General features: G+C 45.9%; 1 protein-coding gene across 1 annotated transcript in view; it reads right to left on the bottom strand.

Moving 5' to 3' along the window:
* LOC121567672 (SH2B adapter protein 2-like) overlaps positions 1-20,721 on the bottom strand; it is a 48,825-nt gene extending 28,104 nt beyond the window's left edge. Inside the window, exon 1 of the mRNA XM_045220932.1 lies at positions 20,350-20,721. The gene's annotated coding sequence lies outside the window, so the exon portion shown is untranslated. The remainder of the gene's footprint in view (positions 1-20,349) is intronic.
* Positions 20,722-21,527: the final 806 nt, after the last annotated feature.

The following is a 21,527-nucleotide window of genomic DNA, read 5'->3' as shown; positions in this document are numbered from 1 at the left end:
TCCACGCACCAAGCCAGGGGTGCGCGTCGTCAGTCCAGCACAACCCGTGCCTGGGTCACCGGTGCCTGGTAAGGTACCGGTCAACTGCTCCACTATGGAGCTGAAGCTAACCGCTCCTGCTAAGTCCAGTTCAGCTCCAGCCAGCGGGGCACCAGAACTGGACCAAGCAGCGGGTTGAGGAGCCATCGCCAGGGAGATCTCTAGCAGATCTCCTTCGCCTCCTCGACTGGGTCAAGCCGGGTGAGGAAGAGAAGGGCTTGACATGGAAGCAGAAGGGCGAAAGGCTGGCGAGGGACATGGAGACCTGGTCCACGGGTAGGAGAGACGCCCAGAAAATTTTTTAGGGGGGGCTAACGCCGTGGGACGACGGGGCCAGCAGGAGACCGCGGCAGAGCGCCCAGCGGGTTGGCAGAGGAGGCCGCCAGGTTACGGGGGCCACTGGTCGAAGAGGGGATGGAAGGTGTAGAGGCACGGCGAGAGGTACTGGGGTGTGTTACCAGTCCGGTCCGGCCCATTCCAGATCCCTGCGTAGGACCAGTGGTGTGTGTCCCCAGTACGGTCCGGCCTGTTCCTGCTCCCCGCACCAGGCCAATGGTGCGCCTCGTCAGCCCGGCTCGGCCCGTTCCTGCTCCCCGCACCAAGTCAGTGGTGCGCTTCGTCAGCCCGGTCGGGCCCGCTCCTGCTCCCCGCACCAAGTCTGCGCTTCGTCAGCCCGGCTCGGCCCGTTCCTGCTCCCCGCACCAAGTCAGTGGTGCGCTTCGTCAGCCCGGCTCGGCCCGCTCCTGCTCCCCACACCAAGCCAGTGGTGTGCGTCGTCAGTCCGGCACGGCCCGTGCCTGTTCCACCGGTGGCTGGTCCGGCACCGGTCAGATGCTTCACGCCGGAGCTAGAGCAATCCGCTCCACCAGTGTGCAGTCCAGCTCCGGACAGCAGGGCCAGACTGGACCAGGGGTACTTTGGGGGGTTAGAGAGGGAGTGGGGATCATGCCCGGAGCCGGATCCGCCGCCAAGGCGGAGTGCCCACCCGGTCCCTCCCCTGTGGTGTTTGGTTGGCGCGGTCGGAGTCCGCGCCTTTGGGGGGTACTGTCACACCCTGGTTCTGGGGACTCTAATATGTTGAGCCAGGGTGTGTAAAGTCTGTGTTTTGTTCTAGGTTTCACTTTCTAGTATTGTTTTTCTATGTTGGCCAGTGTGGTTCTCAATCAGAGGCAACGTGATTCAGCTGTTGCTTGTTGTCTCTGATTGAGAACCATACTTTAGCAGCCAGTTTCCCCACAGTGTTTGTGGGATCTTGTTTCTAGTCGGTTAGTGTTAGACCGTGAACTGTCACGTTATCGTTTTGTTGATTTTGATCGTGTATCCTAATAAAGAGTATGTTCGTCTGCAACGCTGCGCCTTGGTCCTCATCTGTTCTAGACGATCGTGACAGGCCAACTACCCAGTGACAAGACCTAGAGATAATACACATAGTTAACTAATGCTCTCGAAATCACTAGCGTCTGCTTCAATCCTGACTCAATGTTCAGCATTAAACCAGTTGAATAAAGACATTGCAGTGTAACTCCCTATGTAACCACCATGCAATTAATGATATGTTCTGTCGGCAGAACTCTGTCACTAACTTTATCTTAGCTCATTGGTCACCATAGCAACACCCACCCCGTAGTCTGCGCTCCAGCAGGTATATCTCACTGGTCATCCCCAAAGCCAACACCTCCTTTGGCCGCCATTCCTTCCAGTTATCTGCTGCCAATGACTGGAACGAACTGCAAAAATCTCTGAAGCTGGAGACTCTTATCTCCCTCACTAACTTTAAGCGTCAGTTGTCAGAGCAGCTTACCGATCACTGCACCTGTACACAGCCATTCTGAAATTATCCTACCCAACTACCTCATCCCCATATTGTTATTTATTTTGCTAATTTGCACCCCAGTATCTCTATTTGCACATCATCTTCTGCACATCTATCATTCCAGTGTTAATACGAAATTGTAACTATTTTGCACTATGGCCTATTTATTGCCTTACCTCCATAACTTACTACATTCGCACACACTGTATATATATTTTCTGTTGTATTTTTGACTTTATGTTTTGTTTTACCCCATATGTAACTCTGTGTTGTTGTTTTTATCGCACTGCTTTTGCTTTATCTTGGCCAGGTCGCAGTTGTAAATGAGAACTTGTTCTCAACTGGCTTACCTGGTTAAATAAAGGTGAAATAAATAAAAACATATTTTTTTTTTAAATGGCAGGTCCAGCAAAAAATGTAGGTGGGCCAGAATGTGGGCAAATCATCATTAAATCACCATAAAAGCCTACCCTATAATCGATCACACACCACCATCCATCCAACATGTGATTTCACATTACAGACCAAAAAGTATTGTAGGCCTATGACTGTAAATCCATGACTCTTGCATTTAACATGCGACTCACATAGACCCACACATAATAACCCATAGGCCTATAGTTCATAGACTATGACACTAGAACATAATGTCCTGATACAGTGCATTCTGAAAGTATTCAGACCCCTTGACCTTTTCACATTTTGTTTACGTTACAGCCTTATTCTAAAATAGATTACATCGGTTTTTTCCCCCTCTTAAATCTACACACAATACCCGATAATGACAAAGCAAAAATAGGTTTTTAGAAATGTTCACAAATGTATTAAAAATTAAAAACGGAAATATCAAATTTACATAAGTATTCAGACCCTTTTACTCAGTACTTTGTTGAAGCACCTTTGGCAGGGATTACAGCCTAGAGTCTTCTTGGGTATGACGCTACAAGCTTGGCACACCTGTATTTGGGGAGTTTCTCCCATTCTTCTCTGCAGATCCTCTCTAGCTCTGTCAGGTTGGATGGGGAGCGTCGCTGCACAGCTATTTTCAGGTCTCTCCAGAGAAGTTAGATTGGGTTCAAGTCTGGGCTCTGGCTGGGCCACTCTAGGACATTCAGAGACTTGTCCCAAAGCCACTCCTGCGTTGTCTTGGCTGTGTGCTTAGGGTCGTTGTCCTGTTGGAAGGTGAACCTTCGCCCCAGTCTGAGGTCCTGAGCACTCTGGTGCAGGTTTTCATCAAGGATCTCTCTGTACTTTGCTCCGTTCATCTTTGCCTCGATCCTGACTAGTCTCCCAGTTCCTGCCGCTGAAAAACATCCCCACCACCATGCTTCACCGTACGGATGGTGCCAGGTTTCCTCCAGACGTGACGCTTGGCATTCAGGCCAAACAGTTCAATCTTGGTTTCATCAGACCAGAGAATCTTGTTTCTCATGGTCTGAGAGTCCTTTAGGTGCCTTTTGGCAAGGCCCTTCTCCCCCGATTGCTCAGTTTGGCCAGGTGCCCAGCTCTAGGAAGAGTCTTGGTAATTCCAAACTTCTTCCATTTAAGAATGATGGAGGCCACTGTAATCTTGGGGACCTTCAATGCTGCAGAAATGTTTTGGTACCCTTCCCCAGATCTGTGCCTCGACACAATCCTGTCTTGGAGCGTTACGGACAATTCCTTCAACCTCATGGCTTGGTTTTTAATCTGACATGCACTGTCAACTGTGGGACCTTATATAGACAGGTGTGTGCCTTTCCAAATCATGTCCAATCAATTGAATTTACCACAGGTGGACTCCAATCAAGTTGTAGAAATCTCAAGGATGATCAATGGAAACAGGATGCACCTGAGCTCAATTTCGAGTCTCATAGCAAAGGGTCTGAATACTTAAGTAAATAAAGTATTTATGTTTTAAATATTTTATAAATGTGCAAAAAATTCTAAAAACCTGTTTTCGCATTGTCATTATGAAGTATTGTGTGTAGATTGATGAGGATTCTTAAAGTAGTAATAATAACAATAGGATAGACAACCTCTCACTGGCTCAGCGACCAGGAGATAGTTGGCTAGGCCAGGATAGACAACCTCTCACTGGCTCAGCGACCAGGAGATAGTTGGCTAGGCCAGGATAGACAACCTCTCACTGGCTCAGCGACCAGGAGATAGTTGGCTAGGCCAGGATAGACAACCTCTCACTGGCTCAGCGACCAGGAGATAGTTGGCTAGGCCAGGATAGACAACCTCTCACTGGCTCAGCGACCAGGAGATAGTTGGCTAGGCTAGGATAGACAACCTCTCACTGGCTCAGCGACCAGGAGATAGTTGGCTAGGCCAGGATAGACAACCTCTCACTGGCTCAGCGACCAGGAGATAGTTGGCTAGGCCAGGATAGACAACCTCTCACTGGCTCAGCGACCAGGAGATAGTTGGCTAGGCCAGGATAGACAACCTCTCACTGGCTCAGCGACCAGGAGATAGTTGGCTAGGCCAGGATAGACAACCTCTCACTGGCTCAGCGACCAGGAGATAGTTGGCTAGGCCAGGATAGACAACCTCTCACTGGCTCAGCGACCAGGAGATAGTTGGCTAGGCCAGGATAGACAACCTCTCACTGGCTCAGCGACCAGGAGATAGTTGGCTAGGCCAGGATAGACAACCTCTCACTGGCTCAGCGACCAGGAGATAGTTGGCTAGGCTAGGATAGACAACCTCTCACTGGCTCAGCGACCAGGAGATAGTTGGCTAGGCCAGGATAGACAACCTCTCACTGGTTCAGCGACCAGGAGATAGTTGGCTAGGCTAGGCGGCCACAAATGTAATCATTTAACACTAGGAGAGTGGAGAACTTCCTAAATAAGTCTTGAAACTTGAATCTAACACATGATTGTTGTTAGAATCTTAATATCACAAACAGAATGTGTTACAAGCAGTTTTTCCAGGACATGTAATTTCCCCCCCTGCCCTTCAGGCCTGTGCTGCTGATGAGGGCCCATCGAAACTACACCTAAACTAATTTCAGGAGATATTATTCAAATCAAATCACATTTTATTTGCCACATGCGCCGAATATAACAAGTGTAGGCCTTACAGTGAAATACTTACTTACAAGCCCTTAACCAACAATGCAGTGTTGTAAAAGTGTTAAGTAAAAAATAGTTAAGTCAAGAATAAAGAAATAAAACAATTAAAGAGCAGCAGTAAAATAAAATAACAGTAGGGATTCTATATACAGGGAGTACCGGTACAGAGTCAATATGCGGGAGCACCGGTTAGTCGAGGTAATTGAGGTAATATGTACATGTGGGTAGAGTTAAAGTGACTATGCATAGATAATAAACAGAGTAGCAGCAGCGTAAAAGAGGGGGTGGGGTGGGGTGGGTTGGGGGGACAATGCAAATAGTCCGGGTAGCCATGATTAGCTGTTTAGGAGTCTTATTGCTTGGAGGTAGAAGCTGTTAAGAAGCCTTTTGGGCCCTAGACTTGATGCTCCGGTACCGCTTGCCGTGCGGTAGCAAAGAGAACAGTCTATGACTAGGGTGGCTGGAGTCTTTGACAATTTTTAGGGCCTTCCTCTGACACTGCCTGGTATAGAGGTCCTGGATGGCAGGAAGCTTGGCCCCAGTGATGTACTGGGCCGTACACACTACCCTCTGTAGTGCCTTGCGGTTGGAGGCAGAGCAGTTGCCATACCAGGCGGTGATGCAACCGGTCAGGATGCTCTCGATGGTGCAGCTGTAGAACTTTTTGAGGATCTGAGGACCCATGCCAAATATTTTCGGTCTCCTGAGAGGGCTTTGTCGTGCCCTCTTCACAACTGTCTTGGTGTGTTTGGACCATGATAGTTTGTTGGTGATGTGGACACCAAGGAACTTGAAGCTCTCAACCTGTTCCACTACAGCCCCGTCGATGATAATGGGGGCGTGCTCAGTCCTCTTTTTTTTTCCTGTAGTCCACAATCATCTCCTTTGTCTTGATCACGTTGAGGGACAGGTTGTTATCCTGGCACCACACGGCCAGGTCTCTGACCTCCTCCCTATAGGCTGTCTCATCGTTGTCGGTGAGTCATCGGCAAACTTAACGATGGTATTGGAGTCGTGCCTGGCCATGCAGTCATGGGTGAACAGGGAGTACAGGAGGGGACTGAGCACGCACCCCTGAGGGTCCCCCATGTTGAGGATCAGCGTGGCAGATGTGTTGTTACCTACCCTTACCACCTGGGGGCGGCCCATCAGGAAGTCCAGGATCCAGTTGCAGAGGGAGGTGTTTAGTCCCAGTGTCCTTAGCTTAGTGATGAGCTTTGAGGGCACTATGGTGTTGAACACTGAGCTGTAGTCAATGAATAGCATTCTCACATAGGTGTTCCTCTGGTCCAGATGGGAAAGGGCAGTGTGGAGTGCAATAGAGATTGCATCATCTGTGGATCTGTTGGGGCGGTATGCAAATTGGAGTGGGCCTAGGGTTTCTGGGATAATGGTGTTGATGTGAGCCATTACCAGCCTTTTAAAGCACTTCATGGCTACAGATGTGAGTGCAATGGGTCGGTAGTCATTTAGGCAGGTTATCTTAGTGTTCTTGGGCACTGGGACTATGGTGGTCTGCTTGAAACATGTTGGTATTACAGACTCAGTCAGGGACAGGTTGAAAATGTCAGTGAAGACACTTGCCAGTTGGTCAGCGCATGCTCGGAGTACACGTCCTGGTAATCCGTCTGGCCCTGCGGCCTTGTGAATGTTGACCTGCTTTAAAGTCTTACTCACATCGGCTACAGAGAGCGTGATCACATAGTCATCCGGAACAGCTGATGCTCTCATGCATGCTTCAGTGTTGCTTGCCTCGAAGCGAGCATAGAAGTGATTTAGCTCGTCTGGAAGTCTTGTGTCACTGGACAGCTCGCGGCTGTGCTTCCCTTTGTTGTCTGTAATAGTTTGCAAGCCCTGCCACATCCGACGAGCGTCAGAGCTGTTGTAGTATAATTCAATCTTAGTCCTGTATTGACTCTTTGCCTGTTTGATGGTTCGTCGGAGGGCATAGTGGGATTTCTTATAAGCATCCGGGTTAGAGTCCCACTCCTTGAAAGCGGCAGCTCTACCCTTTAGCTCAGTGCGGATGTTGCCTGTAATCCATGGCTTCTGGTTGGGGTATGTACGTACGGTCACTGTGGGGACAACGACATTGATGCACTTATTGATGAAGCCAGTGACTGATGTGGTGTACTCCTCAATGCCATCGGATGAATCCCGGAACATATTCCAGTCTGTGCTAGCAAAACAGTCCTGTAGCTTAGCATCTGCGTCATCTGACCACTTCCTTATTAACTGAGTGACTGGTGCTTCCTGCTTTAGTTTTTGCTTATAAGCAGGAATCAGGAGGATAGAATTATGGTCAGATTTGCCAAATGGAGGGTGAGGGAGTGTCACGGTTTACTAAGCCAGAACCCAGAAGCAGACCAGGACAAGGTACGTTGAGACAAAGATGAGTGTTTATTTAATAGATTCCCGAGTGAGGTTGAATAATCCAGGGAACAGAGCGGGTGGCGTGGATGGGTTGTTGAGGGTGCAGTGGTTGGTCCGGTAATGGCTCGGCAGCCGCCGACCATCAGGCAGAGGTTGGGAGAAGGTTCCGGGTGAGAGACTGTAGATAGAAACAAACGGAGGTAAGTACACGGCAAGCCAACAAGGTGCAAAACAACAAAACTAACACTAGTAGCTCAGAGGCTGATACGCTGACAAACATACTGTTCATGGCTAACGATCCGGCAGGAACTGGATGTTAGGCCAGAGCCTAAGAAGGGTGATGATCAGGACCAGGTGTGCAGATTGCTGATGGGATGCAGGTGCGGAAATCAAGAGCGCTCCCCGGAGCGTTCCCGAACCCTCGGGAAACTGGAGATCACGAACAGAAACACTAGTCACCAGACAGGACCCGACTCAGACTGCCGGGATCGTTACAGGGAGAGCTTTGTACGCGTCTCTGTGTGTGGAGTAGAGGTGTCTAGAGTTTGTATTCCTCTGGTTGCACATTTAACATGCTGGTAGAAATTAGGTTGAACGGATTTAAGTTTCCCTGTATTTTCTGAGTCCAGATCACTTTATGAGTCAAAATGCAAGCAGGGTGTAATTCTCTGCTGGGCGCGGGAGATGTACTGTGTGATATCAATTACATTATCAATAGCCTATAGGACCTACCTATAGTGCATAGATGGAGAAAAAAGCCAAAGTTCTATTTCCAATTAAATAAATAAAAAAAACTAAAAATGCTACTTTGACTGGAAATAAATATTGTTTCATGCATTTACCAATTATCATGTATAATAAGAGAGGTCTGATTTTCTCCATGCAGGCCTACCCCTTATTATAAATGACATAGAGTCCCTTATATTTAAAAACTCGAATCTCAGGCTAGGCTATATGACAACACTGGTCAGAGGTCAGTTGCTATATGATAACACTGGTCAGAGGTCAGTTGCTATAGCCTATTACTTGCGAGGCACATCGGAGCATGAATTGAAATAACTCCTTTTTTTTTTTTTCACAGGAATGATAGTCATATCTGAGCAGAGGGAGGAAGAAAGTGCGAGTCGAAGTGGAGAAGCGTGTTTTATAATTTCTAAAATTGTTGAATAAAAACAGCGTTTTAGTGCTGATCATTGTCTCTGAATGTACTGAATCTGTCTTTACGGCCCTCGATTAGATCAATGCAATCAGGGATTGGATATAGAGGGGGACTGGAGGCCCTTCATCACTGATATCAAATAACTTATCAAATTCTCCAACATCCTCTTCTATACACGGCCTCTTGAAGAAAATGGAATAGTGAACTTTTTGGCCATTTTATTTGTTTTTGCTAGTCAAGTTGGCTAGTGAGTCTTAGCTATCTAGCTAACGGTGAGTAGCTTACACAGTGTAGCCTAGCCCACACAGTGTAGCCTAGCCTACACAGCGATAGCTACTGTTTACTGCACATGGTATCAGTGTGAAATGACGTGCCAGAACCCACCCATTATTTAGAAATTGATAAGTTGATAGTTTTGTTTGTTTTGTTACAACGTATTGTTTTTTCCTGATAAATAATAAAGCACAATTCAAATTCATTACACAGGCCTAAATGACATCTTATGTACCGCACTAGATTTCATGTAAAATGTACTTGAGCGTCCTGAAAGGCATCTGGCAAATAAAATGTATTATTATTATGATTATTATTCATGTCAATATATATCCCTTTCATTTTCCTACCCCGTCCCTACTGCTTGCTAGGAATTCTATCTGATGGTATATACATGTTTTGGCCAGTGCTTGACTTGGACAGAAAAAGGTGCCAGTACTCATTTTGGGTGCCGGTACCATTCAGGAACTCCTCAATACTGTTGAGCCAATATTCTATAGGAGGTGAAGGAACTCAAGCAGAAGAACATTTGAGGTGACGGTACTCAGTTCTGTTAGCTTGTTTATAGGTGCCTTGTTAGCTTGATAGGTGTCTTGTTAGCTTGTTGATAGGTGCCTTGTTAGCTTGTTGATAGGTGCCTTGTTAGCTTGATAGGTGCCTTGTTAGCTTGTTGATATGTGCCTTGTTAGCTTGTTGATAGGTGCCTTGTTAGCTTGTTGATAGGTGCCTTGTTAGCTTGATAGGTGCCTTGTTAGCTTGTTGATATGTGCATTGTTAGCTTGTTAATAGGTGCCTTGTTAGCTTGTTGATATGTGCCTTGTTAGCTTGTTGATAGGTGCCTTGTTAGCTTGTTGATAGGTGCCTTGTTAGCTTGTTGATAGGTGCCTTGTTAGCTTGATAGGTGCCTTGTTAGCTTGTTGATATGTGCATTGTTAGCTTGTTAATAGGTGCCTTGTTAGCTTGTTGATATGTGCCTTGTTAGCTTGTTGATAGGTGCCTTGTTAGCTTGTTGATATGTGCCTTGTTAGCTTGTTGATAGGTGCCTTGTTAGCTTGTTGATAGGTGCCTTGTTAGCTTGATAGGTGCCTTGTTAGCTTGTTGATATGTGCCTTGTTAGCTCGTTGATAGGTGCATGTTATCTTGTTGATAGGTGCCTTATTAGCTTGTTGATAGGTGCGTGTTAGCTTGTTGATATGTGCATTGTTAGCTTGTTGATAGGTGCCTTGTTAGCTCGTTGATCGGTGCATGTTAGCTTGTTAATAGGTGCCTTGTTAGCTTGTTGTTACGTGCCTTATTAGCTTGTTGATAGGTGCCTTATTAGCTTGTTGATAGGTGCCTTGTTAGCTTGTTAATAGGTGCCTTGTTAGCTTGTTGATAGGTGCCTTGTTAGCTTGTTGATATGTGCATTGTTAGCTTGTTGATATGTGCATTGTTAGCTTGTTGATAGGTGCCTTGTTAGCTTGATAGGTGCCTTGTTAGCTTGTTGATAAGTGCCTTGTTAGCTTGTTGATAGGTGCCTTGTTAGCTTGTTAATAGGTGCCTTGATAGCTTGTTGATAAGTGCCTTGTTAGCTTGTTGATAAGTGCTGTCTCATGGGTGCCATGTGAGATGTGTCATTAAGCTGAATCGACCGGTGATCACTAAGTGTTGTAATAATTAGCTAGCTTCCTCTGTGAGCCAGTGTAGGCTCATCAGAGGAGGAAGGGGAGGACCAGCCTACTCAGGGAATTTCATAAAAATAGTGAAACATTAAAAATGTTATCCTTTTTAGATAAAACTATACTAAATATATTCACGTCACCAAATACCTGATTAAAACACACTGTTTTGCAATGAAGGTGTACAGTATCCTCAACAGCACTCCATGGGGTAGCACCATGGTATAGCAAGAGGACAGCTACAGTATTTTTTCTGTCCTCCTCTGTCAACATTGACTTCAATACAAAACCTAGGAAGCTCATGATTCTCACCCCCTTCCATAGACTTACACAGTAATCATGACGACTTCCAGAGGACATCCTCCAAACTTCAAAAATTAAGGAGAAGCAGCAGAAAAAGAAAGAGAGCTAGCTATATTTCGTTTTTCACTTTCACGTACTTAGCTAACTAACACAGCTAGCTAGTTTAGCCTACTCAAACACCCGGCTCAAACAGAGGCTAAGGCTATCCAACACTGGAACTCTTCCAAGTCAAGGTAAGCTTTCATGTTATTAATTTATTGCCACCGGGGCCCGCCCTTGTAACTGCTAAACTGCTTGCTGATTGTACACTGTACCATGTGATTGTAGCGGGTTTACTAACGCGTTAGTTCTAGTAGCTATGTTGACTATGACATTAGCTAATATGGTGACAACGATGTAGGCTGTGTGTAGCGGTTATGGTATGAAGGTTTGGCTTGGAAAGGTTTTTCCACTGTTGTGTTGTGCACTGAAGTCCACAAGCGAAGGGAAAAGGTGAGAGGAGGAGAGCGCGTAGATGCGAGAAGGAATTATACAACAAGCAAAGTGATCATGCTGTTTGTATGTGGCTGCTATGAAAGTGAACTGTGTTTGCGCGTGATCAGGGATGTATTCATTCCGCCGATTCTGTTGAAAAAAGTTTCTGAAACGGAAGCAAACGGAATGAGAAGGGGATAAGCCTATCTGAATTTGTCCAATAGAAACTCCCGTTTGCAACTGTTTGGACTAATAATTACACCATAGAATAGCTAGATGCAGGCAAGAGTGTGCATTGAATGTGTCACTATCTGTCACCTTGATCACTCCAAGTTATAAACTTTCATTCGTGGGCTAGGTTGTAGCAACCTCGTAAAGGGTATAGGGGACATTGAAGTAGTGGTAGCCTAAACCTAGCGCTGTTACATTGAGATGGGTGAATGGAATATGAATGACAGTCATCCAATATGCTGTAATAGAAATAAGGCCATGCTCATAAAAAAGAAAACGTAGTCCCCTCCTAATCTTAAACAGCACTGACCGCCACTGCTGTGAGTCGATATCAGCTATTTAAAAACCTCCGGTGGTCCAGCATTCAGCACATTCAGCAGAAACACAACGCACATGACGAGAGGCATTTCTCAAGATCATGCCCTTCCGCTAAGAAGAGGATATGTGCCTTTCTCAAGGATACTGGACAGACTGTACACACACACACACACACACACACACACACACACACACACACACACGCACACACACACACACACAGACACAAACACACACAGTCAGCATGAAACTCAAGCCAGAGAAGCTGGTAGAGGAAGTGGAAGTAGTGGGTTTGAGATCTGGAGCCCAGTGGATACTGATACAATACTGAACATGGAGAGTCCCCATATACTACAATACTGAACATGGAGGGTCCCCAGATAATACAATACACTATATATATACAGTACCAGTCAAAAGTTTGGACACACCTACTCATTCCAGGGTTTTTCTTTATTTTTACTATTTTCTACATTGTACAATAATAGTGAAGACATCAAAACTATGAAATAACACATATGGAATCATGTAGTAACCAAAAAAAGTGTTAAACAAATCAAAATATATTTTATATTTGAGATTCTTCAAATAGCCACCCTTTGTCTTGATGACAGCTTTGCACACTCTTGGCATTCTCTCAACCAGCTTCATGAGGTAGTCACCTGGGATGCATTTCAATTAACAGATGTGGAATTTCTTTCCTTGTTAATGCATTTGAGCCAATCAGTTGTGTTGTGACAAGGTAGGGGGGGTATACAGCAGATAGCCCAATTTGGTAAGAGACCAAGTCCATATTATGGCAAGAACAGCTCAAATAAGCAAAGAGAAACAACAGTCCATCATTACTTTAAGACATGAAGGTCACTCAATCAGGAACATTTCAAGAACTTTGAAAGTTTATTCTAGTGCAGTCGCAAAAACCATCAAGCGCCATTATGAAACTGGCTCTCATGAGAACCGCCACAGGAAAGGAAGACCCAGAGTTACCTCTGCTGCAGAGGATAAGTTCATTAGAGTTCAAGTAACAGACACATCTCAACATCAACTGTTCAGAGGAGACTGCGTGAATCAGGCCTTCATGGTTGAATTGCTGCAAAGAAACCACTGCTAAAGGACACCAATAATAATAAGAGAATTGCTTGGGCCAAGAAACACGAGCAATGGACATTAGACCGGTGGAAATCTGTCCTTTGGTCTGGAGTCCAAATTTGCGACTTTTGGTTCAAACCGCCGTGTCTTTGTGAGACGCGGTGTGGGTGAACGGATGATCTCCGTATGTGTGGTTCCCACCGTGAAGCATGGAGGAGGAGGTGTGATGGTGCTTTGCTGGTGACACTGTCTGTGATTTATTTAGAATTCAAAGCACACTTAACCAGCATGGCTACCACAGCATTCTGCAGCGATACGCCATCCCATCTGGTTTGTGATTCGTGGGACTATCATTTGTTTTTCAACAGGACAATGACCCAAAACACACCTCCAGGCTGTGTAAGGGATTTTTGACCAAGAAGCAGAGTGATGGAGTGCTGCATCAGATGACCTGGCCTCCACAATCACCCGACCTCAACCAAATTGCAAATTGAGATGATTTGGGATGAGTTGGACCGTAGAGTGAAGGAAAAGCAGCCAACAAGTGCTCAGCATATGTGGGAACTCCTTCAAGACTGTTGGAAAGCATTCCTCATGAAGCTGGTTGAGAGAATGCCAAGAGTGTGCAAAGCTGTCATCAAGGCAAAGGGTGCCTACTTTGAAGAATCTAAAATCTAAAATATATTTTGATTTGAGAAGAGAAGAGAAGAGAAGAGAAGAGAAGAGAAGAGAAGAGAAGAGAAGAGAAGAGAAGAGAAGAGAAGAGAAGAGAAGAGAAGAGAAGAGAAGAGAAGAGAAGAGAAGAGAAGAGAAGAGGGGTCATGTTTTTGTTCCATGGTCCAGCTGCTAAAACAATGTGTGCGTGTGTGTGTAGATGATTTAGTATGTGTGTAGGTGGAGAGGCCACTGGGGACAGAGGGGAAAGCAGGCCTACTCCAGGACCTCGGGGGCTAGGGACCCTTCATCCACCTTGAACAGAGACCCCTGACACACACAGAACAGACCCTCTAGCCTTCCCTGAAGACCTTACACAATGGACACGATGGAAGAGACTATAGGAACCCTACACCACTGAACCATTCACTGTTCCATTCACTGTTCCATTCACTCACCATTTACAGATCATTCACTTCAAAAACAAAGACCTCAGCCTTTCCGTGGACAGACACAATGAACCCACACACAGACAGAGGGTCCCCATTTCTCCCTCTACAAACCCCATTACCCATCTATTCTATATCATTCTCCCCCCTTAACCACACCTCCTGTTGTCCCTTCCTAAAGTACATCCATTAACCACACCTCCTGTTGTCCCTTCCTAAAGTACATCCCTTAACCACACCCCCTGTTTTCCCTGTCTAAAGTACATCCCCTCCTTACCCCCACCCCTCCTTACCCCCACCCCTCCCTATCCACACCCTCTCTCTATACCCCCACCCCTCCCTATCCACACTCTCTTTCTACCCCCACCCCTCCCTATCCACACCCTCTCTCTATACCCCCACCCCTCCCTTTCCACACCCTCTCTCTATACCCCCACCCCTCCCTATCCACACCCTCTCTCTATACCCCCCACCCCCTCCCTATCCACACCCTCTCTCTATACCCCCCACCCCTCCCTATCCACACCCTCTCTCTATACCCCCCACCCCTCCCTATCCACACCCTCTCTCTATACCCCCACCCCTCCCTATCCACACCCTCTCTCTATACCCCCACCCCTCCCTATCCACACTCTCTCTCTATACCCCCCACCCCTCCCTATCCACACCCTCTCTCTATACCCCCACCCCTCCCTATCCACACCCTCTCTCTATACCCCCACCCCTCCCTATCCACACCCTCTCTCTATACCCCCACCCCTCCCTATCCACACTCTCTTTCTACCCCCACCCCTCCCTATCCACACTCTCTTTCTACCCCCACCCATCCCTATCCACACCCTCTCTCTCTATACCCCCACCCCTCCCTATCCACACCCTCTCTCTCAATTTAATTCAAATGGCTTTATTGGCAGGGTGACCATAAATATGGGTTTGATGGGTTCTGACTTCTAAACTTGAAATATTGTTAATCATCAGTTCTCCCATAGACACGAGGAGTGCCATAGTCTGGTTTATACACCAGAAGTTAATGGTTATCTGTAGGATGAATGTATATGGTGGGGTCAATTAAGGTTGGATATGAGCCAGGGGGCTTGGAATGCTACTAAGGCATAAAAGGCAATCACATGGTCGCGGTCACCTGATAAGGGTGGATAGGTGTGGATCAGTGAGGAATGTGGGCCGAGATCAGGTCACATTAAGGGAGAAGGAGCAGTTTATTGCCTGCATCACTTAACTTCCTGTCTAGCAATAAACATGTAATGTTTAGAGGGAAGGGAGGATACTTCACCCAAATAGGGGTATATATATACTTGTGCTGGTTGGAACATGTTTTTTGTCTTATGCAGCTGTGGGACCCAGTGGGTGAATAAACTTGGTTGAGCTATACTAATCGTCCGTGAGTTTTACTCGGTTTGTTTAGAACCTAACAGGTTGTATTTACAGTGGTGTTTGTGCTCCACTGGTTGCCCTTTTCTTGTGTCAACAGGTCACACATCTTACTGCTGTGATGGCACACTGTGGTATTTCACCCAATAGATATGGGAGTTTATCCAAATTGGGTTTTGTTTTCAAATTCTGTGTAATCTGAGGGAAATATGTGTCTCTAATATGGTCATACATTTGGCAGGAGGTTAGGAAGTGCAGCTCAGGTTCCACCTCATTTTGTGGGCAGTGTGCACATAGCCTGTCTTCTCTTGAGAGCCAGGTGTGCCTACGGCGGCCTTTCTCAATAGCAAGGCTATGCTCACTGTGTCTGTACATAGTCAAAGCTTTCCTTAAGTTTGGGTCAGTCACAGTGGTCAGGTATTCTGCCACTGTGTGCTCTCTGTTTAGGGCCAAATAGCATTCTAGTTTGCTCTGTTTTATTTTGTTAATTCTTTCCAATGTGCCAAGTAATTCTCTTTTTGTTTTCTCATGATTTGGTTGGGTCTAATTGTGTTGTTGTTGTTGTCCTGGGGCTCTGTGGGGTCTGTTTGTGTTTGTGAACAGAGCCCCAGGACCAGCTTACTTAGGGGACTCTTCTCCAAGTTCATCTCTCTGTAGGTGATGGCTTTGTTATGGAAGGTTTGGGAATCACTTCCTTTTAAGTGGTTATAGAATTTAATGGCTCTTTTCTGGATTTTGATAATTAGCAGGTATTGGCCTAATTCTGCTCTGCATGCATTATTTGGTGATTTACGTTGTACACAGGTGATGTTTTTGCAGAATTCTGCATGCAGAGTCTCAATTTGGTGTTTGTCCCATTTTGTGAATTCTTGGTTGGTGAGCGGACCCCAGACCTCACAACCATAAATCCGTTCTACTCTCTGGCAGTACAGTACACTACAGCAGCCCCCCATCCCAGGAGGATATGGCTGATATCTCTGTCAGGTGGTTTTAGTACAGCAACAGTAGCTGTGTGTTCATCAGATGGTTTTAGTACGGTAACAGTAACTGACCCAGGAGAATATGGACAGGAAAGAGACATAACTAGGAGCAGAGGCAGGGAGGCAACTCCAGCCTGCTAAACACATTGACCAGGAGACATGTGAGCTGGGCGATCTGATATTATCCAGTCCTCTAAGGAGATGTTCTGTTCAGTACATCATGTTGATTAATACTGCAGCACTATTACACACACACACACACACACACACACACACACACTCACACACTGCTCTGAGGACTTCCCTGCCAGCAGGGCTGTGGGTTGTGGACTCTCTCCCTCCCTCTGATTGGTTGAAGTGGGCTGCTGGCGATGGCATCCTCCCACCCCAGGGACTCTGGGCCCTGTCATGCTTTCTAAGATTATCCCGACCAGGACAAGTCATGTGTTCGCTCTACTACAGTACAGTACAAACATACTGTACAACACACAGGAAGTGACTGCTGGGACGAGCAGGAAATGACACATGCCAAATTCACAACCAGAAACATAAGATACACGAACAGTCAGAAACAGACAGTCAGATACGCAACACAGTTCACACATCGGCCCACAAGGGTAGAAGGTAAACACACACGGCCACAACCACACAGAACTAGACCCAGAAGGCATCTGTTTCCTCTGGGAGGTAGGGTAATTGCACCTATTAAAGCCCATCAAAATCTAAGTTTAGACATTTCTAACATATACTGCCCTAATTTCTGTAAGAAAAGTTTATATAAAATGAAAGATTAATTTCTCGTGTAAAGTTTTATGACTTTACTTTAATAAGACATAAAAAATATTTGATCAAATATGTGAAAAGTCCAGATTGGGTTTAATGGGTACCAAGTGTACCCTTTAAGATAATGGGTGTTCCAAAAAAAGCCCACCTTTAATTTACAAATGTTCAAAACTTACAAACATACATTATAAAATGCAACATGTTAAGTGTTGGTCCCAATGTTTCATGAACTGAAATAAAAAGATCCCAGAAATGTTGCATACGCACAAAAAGCTTATTTCTCTCAAATTTTTTTTGCACAAATGTGTTTACACCTCTGTTAGTGAGCATTTTATCCTTTGTCAAGATAATCCATCCACCTGACAGGTGTGGCATATCAAGAAGCTGATTAAACAGCATGATCATTACACAGGTGCACCTTGTGCTGGGGACAATAAAAGGTAACTCTAAGTTGTGCCGTTTTGTCATGCAACACAATGCCACAGATGTTTCAAATTTTGAGGGAGCGTGCAATTGGCAGGAATGTTCATTTCTCTACCATAAGCCGACTCCGAAGTCATTTTAGAGAATTTGGCAGTACGTCCAACCGGCCTCGCAACCGCAGACCACGTGTAACCACGCCAGCCCAGGACCTTCCACATCCGGTTTCTTCACCAGCGGGATCGTCAGAGGGGGAGGGTGGCTTGATACAGGAGGGGGTCGCAGTTCCGGAGCGACCCACTAGGTGTCATCCTCCGAGACCTTAGGCACCTCCTCACTCACAGTCTGGACTAATCATTATCCTATCGGTGTCACCTGTGTCTACCTGTTCACCTGTGTATTTATGCCCTCACGTCCCTGTGTTCCCTTGCTCTGTATTCTCTGCTAGCTTCTCAATGCCAAACGTGTGCATGTTTGTTCCAGTGCGCCTGTTTTGCACACTGGACTGGTTACGCTGGATTACGGAATAAACTCTGTATAGTGTGATTTACCCTCCTGCACCTGACTCCTTCAAATCACGCATCACAAAACAGCAGAAATGTGTTCTTGTTTTCAATTTTATTTGAATCCAAAGATGGAAGTGGGCTTAATGGGTAGAAGAAAGGATGACCAACAGAGAGGGAGCATCAGAAAGGATGACAGACAGAGAGGGAGCATCAGAAAGGATGACCGACTGAGAGAAGAATGTCAGAGAGAGAAAGGGAGCATCAGACATCCAGAAGAAAGAATGTCAGAGAGAGAGAGGGAGCATCAGACATCCAGAAGAAAGAATGTCAGAGAGAGAGAGGGAGCATCAGACATCCAGAAGAAAGAATGTCAGAGAGAGAGAGGGAGCATCAGACATCCAGAAGAAAGAATGTCAGAGAGAGAGAGGGAGCATCAGACATCCAGAAGAAAGAATGTCAGAGAGAGAGAGGGAGCATCAGACATCCAGAAGAAAGGATGTCAGAGAGAGAGAGGGAGCATCAGACATCCAGAAGAAAGGATGTCAGAGAGAGAGAGGGAGCATCAGAAAGCCCATAGAGCCAGCCAGTAGATAAGACCTCCAGAGGTAAGAAAGGGGTCAGAGGTCAGAGTTATACAACCCTCACCCGCTCTGGCCTCATCATCACAGACCACACACTATGACCTTTGACCTGACCTCTGATAACCCCTGCTGGCCGCTTCCTGACTCTCAACCAACTGTCTGAGAGAGGAATGTTCTCTCCTGGTAGAAGTGGGATGTAGCCTAGCAACAGATCTAACTGATACAGCCTCTCTTATAAAGACTGATAGAGTCAGACTGGGCTGACATGATGACAGTAGTCAGGGCAGGCGTAACTTAATCTATGACCAAACACTGAGTCATGCTACAAGCATAATGTACTGTGAGTAAATACACAAACACCTGGAAATGATGCCTTTGAGGAGTGCTGTATTATAAAAAATACTCCTGTAAGGAATCTATTATTTCCTTCTAATTCTGAATGTGCCCACTGTAAGACTACACCTCCAGGTGATATAAAACAAGAAACAAGGACCCACTTATAACAAGCCACACGCCACTGTGCATGTTAAACACACTAATTAGCATGTCCTCTAGGGTGAGAAAGGGCACGGAGACAAACAGAGCTAATGTAAATATTGAGCGAGCTGAGGGCGGTCCTTCGTGCAGCGTGCCTCCATATGGCCCAACCGTGATAAAGGATAGAGCGTGGGAGACGCGCATTCCGCGACTAGTTTCTGCTTCCTGTCCCTCTCACCCACTAAATGTATTTCACAGATGACCAAAACACCCTGAAATTATGAACGGTGCATACATAGGCTATAATCAGATAATTAATTATGTGAAGTAACAGGCGATTGGAGCATTTTTTACAGAATGGTAACAAAACCATCACTTGTAAAACTAGGTCGGCCTACATTGTTATATTAAGTGGCATGATGGTTGTTTGATTTTCACGGTAGCATATCTGTTTGATCATAGTCTAGCAAATAAAACAGGCCGCAATAAAAGCAAAAATAATGTATAACAGTATGCCTATATAAGCCGTTACCAATTAGAAAGAACTGTAAACGATATGACTAGCCTAGTAGCCTAGGCATTTTAATCAATGGGAATAATCAATATGCTGTGGTAGCATGTGCGCGCGGTGGCGGTACTCATGAATGAGAAATAACGGGCTGCTGAATGGCTGAGCGCCGACTCTGCCGGTGAAAGAACGGATCCCGAAATCTGCGTCAATTAATGACCGTTAACAGAGAGACTATTCGCATGGCCAGGACACAGACAGTCCCTGTGATTGCCCATGACTGCTGGAGACAGAATGTTATAATGGTCTCTGTTATGGTCAGTGACCAGAGACCTACCCCTCGATCCGCTAAATGGATTAGGGGGAAAGTCCCTTACCGCGACCCTCAATCCCAAATAGCTAATGTCTTGAGGCTTCTCTGAGGAAGCGCATCAATCACTGAGGTGTAATAAGATAGGCATCAATCAAGTTTGTTACGGTCTAGGCTACCCGTGTGTCGCAATAATGTTTTTTTAAATGGATGCGTTTCAGCACCAGGCGCGTTGGCGAGTCGAATGGACAGACGGCTATCCTTCAGCACCTGGAGCGAACACAGTGAGCCGCTGAGCCTAGCTGCCCTCCTCACTAAAGCACGAAGCAAACATTATCATAGCCTAGAAATACAATTATATGTGGAACGTTGCCTAGGTTACAGGTTGGCGATCATAAAGGCAACTAGTAGGCTAGAATGGGCGCTAAAAAGCTTCCAGCAATATCCAAGCAGGTCGGAAGCCACAAAATTGAAAACATGAACGCAGCAGCGCTCACCTCGATGTCCGACTCACTGCATGGCGCTACGCTGATGTCGGGGAGCCAATCCTTGCTCTGTTGTTTGTTGTTATTGCTGTTGTTGTTGTTGTTGTTGTTGTTGTTGTTCTCCAATCAAGGCCAATAATATACATTACTTGTCTTCATATCGTTATCCTCGACGAGCAGTTAGACAGATACAGGAGGCTACCGGCGGCACCGTTCCATTTTCTCCATATCCGCTCGAAGCACACTGCACTGTAGGATCCACTGTCTCTCATTCGGGGGATGTCTGCCCTTAAAGGAGCCGCCCACGGTTCCCGCTTGCCTAGACCAGTTCATGTACCCTTGGTGGAAACGTTTAGTGGGTTTCTTTGTGAGCCAGAGGGAAGTCCATTATGTGTAATCCCACCAGTCTCCCTCTTTTTCTCGCTGTCTCTTAGAGGCGTCATGCCCATAGGGGGCACAGGGGCACGTGCCCCCTCAGATTTGTCCTGTTAAAAAAATATGTATGTTCAATATATACAGTACCAGTCAAATGTTTGGACACACCTACTCATTCAAGGGTTTTTCTTTATTTTTACTATTTTCTACATTGTAGAATAATAGTGAAGACATCAAAACTATGAAATAACACATGGAATCATGTAGTAACCAAAAAAGTGTTAAACAAATCAAAATATATTTTATATTTGAGATTCTTCAAATAGCCACCCTTTGCCTTGATGACAGCTTTGCACACTCTTGGCATTCTCTCAACCAGCTTCACCTGGAATGCTTTTCCAACAGACTTGAAGGAGTTCCCACATATGCTGAGCACTTGTTGGCTGCTTTTCCTTCACTCTGCTGTCCGACTCATCCCAAACCATTTCAATTGGGTTGAGGTCAGGGGATTGTGGAGGCCAGGTCATCTGATGCAGCTCTCCATCACTCTCCCTCTTGGTAAAATAGCCCTTACACAGCCTGGAGGTGTGTTGAGTCATTGTCCTGTTGAAAAACAAATGATAGTCCCACTAAGCCCAAACCAGATGGGATGGCGTAACGCTGCAGAATGCTGTGGTAGCCATGCTGGTTAAGTGTGCCTTGAATTCTAAATAAATCACAGACAGTGTCACTAGCAAAGCACCCCCACACCATAACACCTCCTCCATGCTTTACGGTTAGAAATACACATGCGGAGATCATCCGTTCTCACAAAG

This window comes from Coregonus clupeaformis, chromosome 6 (assembly GCF_020615455.1).
Source record: "Coregonus clupeaformis isolate EN_2021a chromosome 6, ASM2061545v1, whole genome shotgun sequence".
NCBI lineage: Eukaryota > Metazoa > Chordata > Actinopteri > Salmoniformes > Salmonidae > Coregonus > Coregonus clupeaformis.
The sequence above is the reverse complement of the archived record's forward strand: the minus strand, read 5'-3'. Positions and strand labels throughout refer to the sequence as shown.